Here is a 12,283-nt window from a genome sequence, read left to right on the forward strand (position 1 = left end):
GTGCTGCGGTCCATGGGGTCGCAAAGAGTTGGACATGACTGGGCTACTGAACTGAATTGAACTGAACTGAATGTGGTTTCACATGGACCTTCCTATACACTTTGCATGTTGGTGTCAAAATTGTTCCTTTTTATCTTAGATGTTGTCCATGAAAATCAATATAGTGCATTTTGTCTCCCTTTCAAATATTTGAGAACAGAGGTCTGTCAACTTATTTTCTTTACTGTCTTCTTTATTTCAACAGAGGTAAATTGAATGCACAAATATTTTGCAGTAGAGACCCCCCCATCTTATGTAAAGTGACATAAGCTAGGAAAATCTGTGTAATATATATTTTCTGTTCAGTTGATAAGTTGTGTCTGACTTTTTGTTGTTTCTCACTCTTTGCAACCCCATGGACTGCAGAACATCAGGTTTTCCTGTCCTTTTATCACTTCCCAGAGTTTGCTCAAATTTTTGTCCATTGAGTTAGTGATGCCATCCAACCACCTCATCCTCTGTTGCCCCCTTCTCCTCCTGCCCTTAATCTTTCCCAGCATCAGGGTCTTTTCTAATGAGTTCACTCTTCTCATCAAAATATTTCTCATCCAATATTTCTCCAAAATATTGGAGCTTCAGTTTCAGCATCAGTCCTTCCAATGAAGACTCGGGTTGATTTCCTTTAGGATTGACTCGTTTGATCTCCTCACAGTCCAGGGGACTCTCAAGAATCTTCTCCAGTACTGCAGTTTGAAAGCATGAATTCTTCCATGCTCAGCCTTCTTTATGGTCCAACTCTCACACTGGTACATGACTACTGGAAAAACATTTTATATTAATATTAACTTATTGAAAATATGATAATCATTATAATAAACATTCAACTGGGGCAATCATTATAAGTCTGACAGCTTTGCATGCAGCAGTCAAGTGAAAACCAGCTCATCCTTTTGGAATAGGTTAATTGCTTAATGAGATTAACTGTTTCAACTAGGAAAAGTTAAATTGCTATCAACTGAAATAGATAAACTGAGAATCCTTTTATTCTTAACTAGTTGAAAAAATATAGAACATAAATGTCATGACGAGTGCAGAGTTTTACTCAAGAAATATTTATCTAAATTTATCATTATTAAATGGAGCAGAATGCTATGGTCCTTGCTCCCCACTTTCTCCACCTGCTTTTTGTCTGTGGAAAAACTTTAGATAAAGAGAAGTTTAGTCAGACAAGTGAGAAAATTAGAAACAAAACAAAACAGTCTTACAAGATTAAATAATAAGAGTTTAGTCATTGAATATAGTCAAGGACTTTTAACTCCTCCTCCCGGCCTAGAGATAATATTCTAAGCCATGCCCTATAAGCTCTGTATGTATTTAATATGATTGAATTAATTTTTAAAAAATTTCTATATCTTTGGTGCAACATGCAGAATCTTTTAGTTATGGCATGCAGGCTTTTATTAAGAGTAATAGCATACAGGTCCTAGTTCCCTGACCAGGAATCAAATCCAGGCTCCTTACGTTGAGAGCATAGAATCTGAGCTGCTGGACCACCAGGGAAGTCTTGAACTGTCTTATAGATACTAAAACCTGCATCAGGTGGGAAAAGTTAACTGTAGGATAGTCACATGGTAGCCATTATATAAGCTCTCACAGTTCCAAGAACTGACCTCACAGAAATGGTAATGAACCAACTGGAACTAAAGACTTACTGTATTTTAAAAAATCAAGATGACACTGATCAGACCACTACATGACAATTTTCAAAAAGACAGTCAGAGAAGACTGTGCTGTTTCTGCATGAAACCCCCTCCTTTCATCTATAAAACGTCTTGACCACTGATTGTCATGTGAAGCATGGTTGGAGGTAATTATCCTTTGAACAACAGTCCACCTACTCCCACCATATTTCCACTCTTGAAATAAAGCAAACTTTCCTTTCCACCAACCTTGCATTTTTAGTGCTGAGCATCCAGACTCCACTTTCAGCAACAATTGCTGTGAGAACATCCGAGACGTATAACATTAGCTGTCATGTGGAATAAAAGAAATAAATATCATGTGAATTAAACAGAGCTGAATATTCGGGAATATCAAAATTGTCAAAAGAGTCAAAAGAAAAAAGAGCTAGAGCTAGATTAGAAAATAAGTGGAAAAAAATAGCATGTGTGAATATCAGAACTGTTTATGTCTGTGACCTGTCTTTCGTCCATTCAGGTATCATCAGTCAGTTCAGTTCAGTAGCTCAGTTATGTCCAACTCTTGGCGACCTCATGAATTGCAGCATGCCAGGCCTCCCTGTCCATCACCAACTCCCGGAGTTCAATCAAACTCATGTGAATCGAGTCGGGGATGCCATCCAGCCATCTCATCCTCTGTCCTCCCCTTCTCCTGCCCTCAATCCCTCCCAGCATGAGGGTCTTTTCCAATGAGTCAACTCTTCGCATGAGGTGGCAAAAGTATTGAAGTTTCAGCCTCAGCACCAGTCCTTCCAATGAATAGCCATAACTGGTCTCCTTCAGAATGGACTGGTTGGATCTCCTTGCAGTCTAAGGGATTATCAAGAGTCTTCTCCAGCACCATAGTTCAAAAGCATTAATTTTTCAACACACAGCTTCCTTCACAGTCCAACTCTCACATCCATACATGACCACTGGAAAAACCATAGCCTTTACTAGATGGACCTTTATTAGCAAAGTAATATCTCTGCTTCTTAATATGCTATCTAGGTTGGTCATAACTTTTCTTCCAAGGAGTAAGCGTCTTTTAATTTCATGGCTGCAGTCACCATCTGCAGTGATTTTGGAGCCCCCCAAAATAAAGTCTGACAGTGTTTCCACTGTTTCCCCATCTATTTCCATGAAGTGATGGGACCAGATGCCATGATCTTCATTTTCTGAATGTTGACATTTAGGCCAACTTTTTCGCTCTCCTCTTTCACTTTCATCAAGAGGCTTTTTAGCTCCTCTTGACTTTCTGCCATAAGGGTGGTGTCATCTGCATATCTGAGATTATTGATATTTCTCCCGGCAATCTTGATTCCAGCTTGTGCTTCTTCCAGCCCAGCGTTTCTCATGATGTACTCTGCATATAATTTAAATAAGCAGGGTGACAATATACAGCCTTGACGTACTCCTTTTCTTAGTTGGAATCAGTCTGTTCCATGTCCAGTTCTGCTGCTTCCCTACAGGCATATAGGTTTCTCAAGAGGCAGGTCAGGTGGTCTGGTATTCTCATCTCTTTCAGAATTTTCCAGTTTATTGTGATCCACACAGTGAAAGGCTTTGGCATAGTCAATAAAGCAGATATAGATTTTTTTTTTGTCTGGACTCTCTTGCTTTTTCAATGATCCAATGGATGTTGGCAATTTGATCTCTGGTTCCTCTGCCTTTTCTAAAACCAGCTTGAACATCTGGAAGTTAGTGGTTCATGAATTGAAAAACCTAGCTTTGAGAATTTTGAGCATTACTTTACTAGCGGGTGAGATGAGAGCAATTGTGCAATAGTTTGAGCATTCTTTGGCATTGTCTTTCTTTGGGATTGGAATGAAAACTGACCTTTTCCAGTCCTGTGGCCACTGCTGAGTTTTCCATATTTGATGGCATATTGAGGGCAGCAGTTTCACAGCATCATCTTTTAGGATTTGAAATAGCTCAACTGGAATTCCATCACCTCCACTAGCTTTGTTCATAGTGATGCTTTCTAAGGCCCACTTGACTTCATATTCCAGGATATCTGGCTCTAAGTGAGTGATCACACAATTGTGATTATCTGGGCCATGAAGTTCTTTTTTGTACAGTTCTTCTGTGTAGTCTTGCCACCTTTCTTAATGTCTTCAGCTTCTGTTAGGTCCCTACCATTTCTGTCCTTTATCGAGCCCAGTTTTGCATGAAATGTTCCTTTGGCATTTCTAATTTTCTTGAAGAGATGTCTAGTCTTCCCCATTCTGTTGTTTTTCTCTATTTCTTTGCATTGATCACTGAGGAAGGCTTTCTTATCTCTTCTTGCTATTCTTTGGAACTCTGCATTCAGATGCTTATATCTTTCCTTTTCTGCTTTTCTTTTCACTTCTCTTCTTTTCACAGCTATTTGTGAGGCCTCCTCAGAGAGCCATTTTGCTTTTTTGCATTTCTTTTCCATGGGGATTGTTTTAATCCCAGTCTCCTGTACAGTGTCATGAACCTTCATCCATAGTTCATCAGGTACTCTGCCTATCAGATCTAGTCTCTTAAATCTATTTCTCACTTCCACTGTATAATCAACCACAAGGGACTTGATTTAGGTCATACCTGAATGGTCTAGTGGATTTCCCTACCCTTTTCAATTTAAGTCTGAATTTGGCAATAAGGAGTGTAATATCTGAGCCACAGTCAACTCCTGGTCTTGTTTTTGCTGACTGTATAGAGCTTCTCCAACTTTAGGTGTAATGAACATAATTAATCTGATTTTGGTGTTGACCATCTGGTGATGTCCATGTGTAGAGATTTCTCTTGTATTGTTGGAAGAGGATGTTTGTTATGATCAGTGCATTCTTTGCAAAACTCTATTAGCCTTTGCCCTGCCTCATTCCGTACTCCAAGGCCAGTTTTGCCTGTTACTCCTGGTGTTTCTTGACTTCCTACTTTTTCATCCCAGTCCCCTATAATGAAAAGGACATCTTTTGGGGATGTTAGTTCTAAAAGGTCTTGTAGGTCTTCATAGAACCATTCAACTTCAGCTTCTTCAGCATTACTGGTTGGAGTATAGGCTTGGATCACCATGATATTGAATGGTATGCCTTGGAAATGAACAGAGATCATTCTGCCATTTTTGAGATTGCATCCAAGTACTGTATTTTGGACTCTTTTGTTGACTGTGATATCTATTCCATTTCTTCTAAGGGATTCCTGCCCACAGTAGTAGACATAATGGTCATCTGATTTAAATTCACCCATTCCAGTCCATTTTAGTTCGCTGATTCCTAGAATGTCTATGTTCACTCTTGCCATCTCCTGTTTGACCACTTCCAATTTGTCTTGATTCATGGACCTGACATTCCAGGTTCCTATGCAATATTGCTCTTTATAGCACTGGACCTTGCTTCTATCACCAGTCACATCCACAACTGAGTATTGTTTTTGCCCTGGCTATTTCCCTTCATTCTTTCTGGAGTTATTTCTTCACTGATCTCCTGTAGCATATTGGGCACCTACCGACCTGGGGATTTCCTCTTTCAGTATCCTATCATTTTGCCATTTCATACTGTTCATAGGGTTCTCAATGCAAGAATACTGAAATGGTTTGCCATTCCCTTCTCCAGTGGACCACATTCTGTCCGTACCTAGAAGTAAATCTAAGGAATTTAAAGACCTGTACTCAAAAAACTATAAGACACTGATGAAAGAAATTGAGCATGACACAAACAAACGGAATGATGTAATTGTGCTCATATATTGGAAGAACTCATGTTGTTAAAATGACCAAACTACCCAAGGCAATATACAAATTAAATAAAATCCTTTTTGAAATACCAATGGCATACTGGAAGAAAGAATTATAAAGTCTTTATGGAAAAACATACAAATACATACATACAAAATAGCTAAAACAAATTTTGAGAAGGAATAAAACTGGAGGTATCCATGATTTCAATCTACACTACAAAATTATACTAAATCTATATTAATCAAAACAGTATAGTATTGGTAGAAAAGTAGATGCATAAAACAGAATATGAAGTCCAGAAATGAACCCGCACTCAAATAGGAGGCAGGGATATTCAATGCGGCAATGAGAGACTCTTCAATAAATACTGTTGAGAAAACTGGACAGCTCTATGCAAAGAATCAAACTGGAATACCTTCTCATATTGTATACAAAAATAAAGGAATTAAAAACTTAAATGTAAGACTTAAAACCATAGAAATATTAGAAGAAAATGTAGGAAGTACTCTCTTTGGCATCAGTCTTAGTACTATTGTTTGGTTGTCTCCTCACTAAAAAAGAAGCAAAACAAAAATAAACAAATGGGACCATCAAACTAAAAGCCTTCTGCACAGCAAAGGAAGCTGTCAACATAGCAAAAAGACTACCTATTGAATGAAAGAAGATATTTGCAAATTATATATTTGATTAGGTGTTAATATCCAAAGTTTAAATTAAAAAAAAAAAAAAACTCACGCAACTGAACATCAAAAGAAAAGAAAAAAGAAAGATTGAAAGATAAAATCAACCTGATTTAAAAGTGGACAGAGAATCTGAATAGACCTTTTTTTTTTTTTTTTTCCAAATAAGAGATACAGGTGGCCAATAGGCACATGGAAAGATGCTCAACGTCACAAGTCAAAACTGTAATGTGATATTACCTCACACATGTTAGAATGGAGAAGAGAGAACTCTGTTGCAATCTGTTAGTGAGAATGCAAACTGGTACAGCAATCATAGAAAAAAGTATGGAAGTTCCTCAAAAAATGAGAGCTGCCATACAATTTAGTAATTCCTCTTTTGAGTGTTGTTCTGCTGCTGCTGCTGCTAAGTCGCTTCAGTCGTGTCTGACTCTGTGTCACTGTCACCCCATAGAAGGGAGCCCACCAGGCTCCCCCATCCTTGGGAGTCTCCAGGCAAGAACACTGGAATGGATTGCCACTTTCTTCTCCAATGCATGAAAGTGAAAAGTGAAAGTGAAAAGTGAAAGTGAAGTCGCTCAGTCATGTCCGACTCTTCGTAACCCCATGGGCTACAGCCTACCAGGCTCCTCCACCCATGGGATTCTCCAGGCAGGAGTACTGGAGTGGGTTTCCATTGCCTTCTCCAGGTATTGGTCTAAAGAAAACAAAATCTCTAACTGAGAAAGATTTATTAATTTCTATGTTCATTCCAACATTATTTATATTAGCCAAGATATGAAAGCAACCTAGTATCCACTGACAGCTTAATGGGGAAAAAAAAAAATATATATGGTATATATGTGCAATAAAATATTACTCAGACACAGAAAAGAAAACAAACTTGCAATTTATCCTAATGTAGATTCACTTAGAGGGTATTCTGCTTCCTGAAATATCTGACAGAGAAAGACAAACTCCCATGCAGTTTCATGTATACATGTAATAACCAAATACAAACAGCTTCATATAGAGAACAAACATGTGGTTGCCAGAGGGGATGGAAATCAGAGGAAGAGTAAATAGACGATGGAATTAGAAGGCACAAACTTTCTGTTACAAACAAATGTAACAAGGATAAAATGTTTCTGTGCTGACAGTCAACTGGACTTATTGTGATGATCATTTTGTAATATAGAAAAATATTAAATCACTTTGTTATAAATTAGGAACTAACATAGTGCTTTAAGTCATGTATACTTCAAATAAAATATAATTGAGGTTCATGGATATGACTCACTTGAACAAAATCTAGCCCTTCTTAATATCAACCCACCTATTTTAACTGAAAACCAGAAATGTTTGTATTTGATAAAGGTTTTAATAATCTGGGCCTACAGTTATAGATGAAAATATGTGTTAAATATTCATTTAACAAAATAAAACAAAAACGTCCTGGATTTTTTTTTTTAATTAACTATTCAAAGGGTGAAAAAACTAAGGAGTTAGTCAAAAGGGAAAATAATCATTACTTCTCATGAACAAACTATGCTATTTTAAATTAACTTAAATGTGCTGATTCTTTTTTAAATTAATTAATTTATTTTAATTGGAGAATAACTAATTTAGGGTATTGTGATGATTTTTGCCATATAGCGACATGAATTGGCCACAGGTATACATGCGGCCCTCCCATCTTGAAACCCGCTCTCTCCTCCACCCCCCAGCACATACTATAACCTCTAGGTTGCCTCAGAGCACCAGATTCGGTCACCCTACTTCACACATCAAACTTGCACTTATCATCTATTTTACATATGGTAATATACATGTTTCAATGCTATTCTCTCAAATTATCCCACCCTCACTTTCTCCCACTGAGTCCAAAAGTCTGTTCTTTGCGTCTGTGTCTCCTTTACTGCCCTGCATGTAGGATCATTGGTACCATCTTTCTAAATTCCATAATATTCATTAATATACAATATTTGTCTTTCTGACTTACTTCACTCAGTGTAATAGGCATCAGGTTCATCCACCTCATTAGAACTGACTAAAATGCATTCTTTTTAGAGCTGAGTAATAATTCCATTGTGTATATATCTCATGATTTCCTTATCCATTCATCTGCTTATGGACATCTAGCTTGCTTCCTTGTCCTAGTTATATAAATAGTGCTGCAATGAATATTGGGATGGTTTTCTTGAGTGGTATGACCAGCAGTGGAATTGCTGGGTTGTATAGCAGATCTATTCCCAGTTTTTAAAGGAATAACCACACTGTTCTCCATAGTGGCTGTACCAGTTTACATTCCCATCAACAGTGTAAGAGAGTTCCCTTTTCTTCACACCCTCTTGATTATTTATTTTTTGTAGACTTTTTGATGGTGGCCATTGTGACTGCCATGAGAGGAAACCTCATTTTGGTTTTGATTTGCATTTCTGTAATAATGAGCATACTACCCAAGGCAATGTATAGATTCAACACAATTCCCATTAAATTACCACTGATATTTTTCACAGAACTAGAACAAATGCTTTCACAATTTGTATGGAAATATAAAAACTCTTGGATAGCCAAAGGAAGCTAGAGAAAGAAAAATGGAACTAGAGGAATCAACTTTCTTGACTTCAGACCATACTTCAAAGCTACAGTCATACAAACAGTATGGTACTGGCACAAAGACAGAAATATGGATCAATGGAACAAAATAAAAAATCCAGAGATATATCTATGCACCTATCGACACCTTATCTTTGACAAAGGAAGCAAAAATATACAATGGAATTGACAGTCTCTTCAACAAGTGACACTGGGAAAACTGGTCAACAACATGTAAAATAATGAAACTACAACACTTTCTAATACCATACACAAAAATAAACTCTAAATGGATTAAAGACTTAAATGTAAGACCAGAAGCTATGAAAAATATTATAGGAAAACATGGGCAGAACACTCTCTGACATAAATCACAGCAAGATCCTCTATGAACCATCTCCCAGAGTAATGGAAATAAAAATAATAATAAATGAATGGGACTTAATCAAACTTAAAAGCTTTTTCACAATGAGGGAAACTATGAGCAAAGTGAAAAGACAGCCCTCAAAATGGGAGAAAATAATAGCAAACAAAACAGCGGACAAAGAACTAATCTCCAAAATATACAAGCAATAATGCAGCTGAAGGCCAGAAAAATGAACAACCCAATCAAGAAGTGGGCAAAAGACCTAAAAAGACATTGCTCCAAATAAGACATACATATGACCCAGTTCAGTTCAGTTTCTCAGTTGTGTCTGACTCTTTGCGACCCCATGGACTGCAGCATGCCAGGCCTCCCTGTCCATCACCAACTCCTGGAGTCTACTCCAACTCATGTCCATTGAGTCAGTGATGCCATCCTACCATTTCATTCTTTGTTGTCCCCTCTCCTGCCTTCAATCTTTCCCAGCATCAGGGTCTTTTCAAGTGAGTCAGCTCTTTGCATCAGGTGGCCAAAGTATTGGAGATTCAGCTTCAACATCAGTCCTTCCAATGAATATTCAGGACTGATTTCCTTTAGGATGGACTTGTTGGATCTTTTTGCAGTCCAAAGGACTCTCAAGAGTCTTCTCTAACATATGGCTAATAAACACATAAAAAGATGCTCAACATGCTGATTCTTAAAGATGAGACAGAAAGTGCATACTTGGCAGAGAATCCAGAAAGGAAAGGTACTATTATTTACTGAGCACATGCTTTGTGCACAGTATGATGCCATGTGCTTAGAATAAGCTGTCATGAATATAGTATCAAGTATTATAATTATATTTTGCCATATATAGTGAAATAAAAACTAGCAAAAAGCAGAGCATCATAAAGCTAGCTATAAAGGACAGACATCTTCCAAAAGACTAATCCAGATAAAATTGTACCTATGTCTTGAATGCTTTCAGGTCATGCTGTACTTTTCTCTTTTAGTACTTAAAACAATTTTTTGATAGTTACAAACTACACAATTTACACTTGTGCATTTTTTCTTAAAGTTAGTTGTTCCTACTACACTAGTAACTGGTTAAGGTGGAGAATGAATTATTTTTGTCTTTTCATTGTTAAATTTCCAGCATCTAGCACACTTTAAAGCATACTTGAGGTGCCTACTACTAGCTACCTTTATTCAGCTACTGAATAAAGGGATAAATCCATTAATTGAGAGCTTTACTAAGTCTGTTTTGTCTTGATACCAGAATAAACAAGCAAAAATTTCACAAACTACATCATTTGGTCCATTTACAGAAGATACTGCTATTTCTACCTTAGTAGAATGCCCTGAGTACCAAGCTGAATTATTTTTTAGCTTGCTGTCTTTCTTTTATTTTTGTTTTTCTTCTCATTTATTCTTTATTTTAAAATTTTATATGTGATACATTCTCTTTAAGAGAGAGAAGGAGAAATATGCATACAATCCCTTGGAGAACAGATGGAGAGTATGGAGAAATCATAATATAATGCAATGGATTTCAAATTTGAAAAAGTTGTGTTTGAGTAACAACTCTCTCAATGGACTTAATTTCTCCAAGACTCAGGTATCTTATCAGTGAAATGAACATAGTACCACCAACCCCACAGTATTGCTTTAATAATTTATTTCAATAAAGCCTGACACATGATAGGTGCTCATAATAATACCTGAAATTCCCTAAACACTCAGTAGGTGGTTTTGTCTGTCTACTAGATCTAATCCCTTGAATACACTTGTTATCTCCACTATACAATTATAAGGGCTTTGATTTAGGTAATACCTGAATGGCCTAGTGGTATCCCATACTTTCTCCAATTTAACCCTAAATTTTGCAATAAGGATCTCATGATCCAAGTTACAGTCAACTCCAATTTTTTTTTTTTTCTGATTGTATAGAGCTTCTCCATCTTCAGCTGCAAAGAACAGAATCAATCTGATTTCAGTATTGATCATTGGTGATATTCATGTGTAAAGCCATCTCTTATGTTGTTGGGAAACAGTGTTTGCTGTGACCAGTGTGTTCTGTTGAAAGAACTCTGTTAGTTTTAGCCTTGCTTCATTTTGTACTCCAAGGCCAAACTTGTTTGTTAATCCAGATATCACTTGACTTCTTATTTTTGTATTCTAGTTCCTTATGATGAAGGAATCAATTTTGGCATTAGTTATGAGGTCTTGTAGGTCTTCATAGAACAGGTCAGCTTCAGTTTATTCAGCATTAGTTGTTGGAGCAAAGACTAGGATTACTGTGATAATGAAAGGTTTGCCTTACAGAAGAACCAAGATCCTTCTATCATTTTTTAGTTTGCACCCAATTATTACATTTTGGATTCTTTTGTTGACTATGAGGGCTACTCCATTTTTTCTAAAAAGATTCTTGCCCACAATAGTAGATATAATGAATTAAATTATATCTGAATTAAATTTACTCAGCCTTATTCATTCCAGTTCACTGATTCCTAAGACATCAATGTTTGATCTTTCCAACTCCTGTTTGCTGGTGGTTTAGTCACTAAGTCATGTCCAACTCTTGTGACCCTGTAGACTGTAGCCTGCCAGGTTCCTCTGTCCATGGGATTCTCCAGGCAAGAATACTGGGGTCAGTTGCCATTTTGCCTACCCAGGGATCAATTCCAGGCCTCCTGAATTGCACACAGGCTCTTTACCAACTGAGCTACAAGGGAAGCCCATTTTCTGTTGACCGCATCCAATTTACACTGTTTCATGGACCTAACATTCCAGATTTCTTACAGTGTTTTTCTTTACAACATTGGACTTCATTTTCACTACCAGACACCTCCACATCTGAGCGTCCTTTCTGTTTTGGCCCAGCCTCTTCATTCTTTCTGGAGCTATCATTAATTGCCCTCTGCTCTTCCCCAGTAGCATATTGAACACCTTCTGACCTTGGGGTGGGGCTCATCTTCTGGTGTCATATCTTTTTGCTTTTCATACTGTTCATGGGGTTCTTGTGGCAAGAATATAGGAATAGTTTGCTATTTCCTCCTCCAGTGGACCACATTTTGTCAGAACTCTTCAATACGACCCATCCATCTTGGGTGGCTGGGCACGTCATGGCTCACAGCTTCAATGAGTTATCCAAAGTCCTTCACCACAACAAGGCTGTGATCCATGAAGGGTGCAATTACTAAAATCATCCGAAAGAAAAAGTAATAAAAGAAGGCAAAGGCTGTCTGAGAAAGCTTTAAAATAGCTGAGGAAAGTC

At 37.4% G+C, this 12,283-nt stretch overlaps 2 pseudogenes; both read right to left on the reverse strand.

Annotated features, from left to right (window-relative positions):
• Positions 1-5,183, reverse strand: part of LOC108638202 — a 45,749-nt pseudogene extending 40,566 nt beyond the window's left edge.
• LOC108638239 lies at positions 10,846-11,993 on the reverse strand (annotated as a pseudogene).

Source organism: Capra hircus, chromosome 19, assembly GCF_001704415.2.
Source record: "Capra hircus breed San Clemente chromosome 19, ASM170441v1, whole genome shotgun sequence".
NCBI lineage: Eukaryota > Metazoa > Chordata > Mammalia > Artiodactyla > Bovidae > Capra > Capra hircus.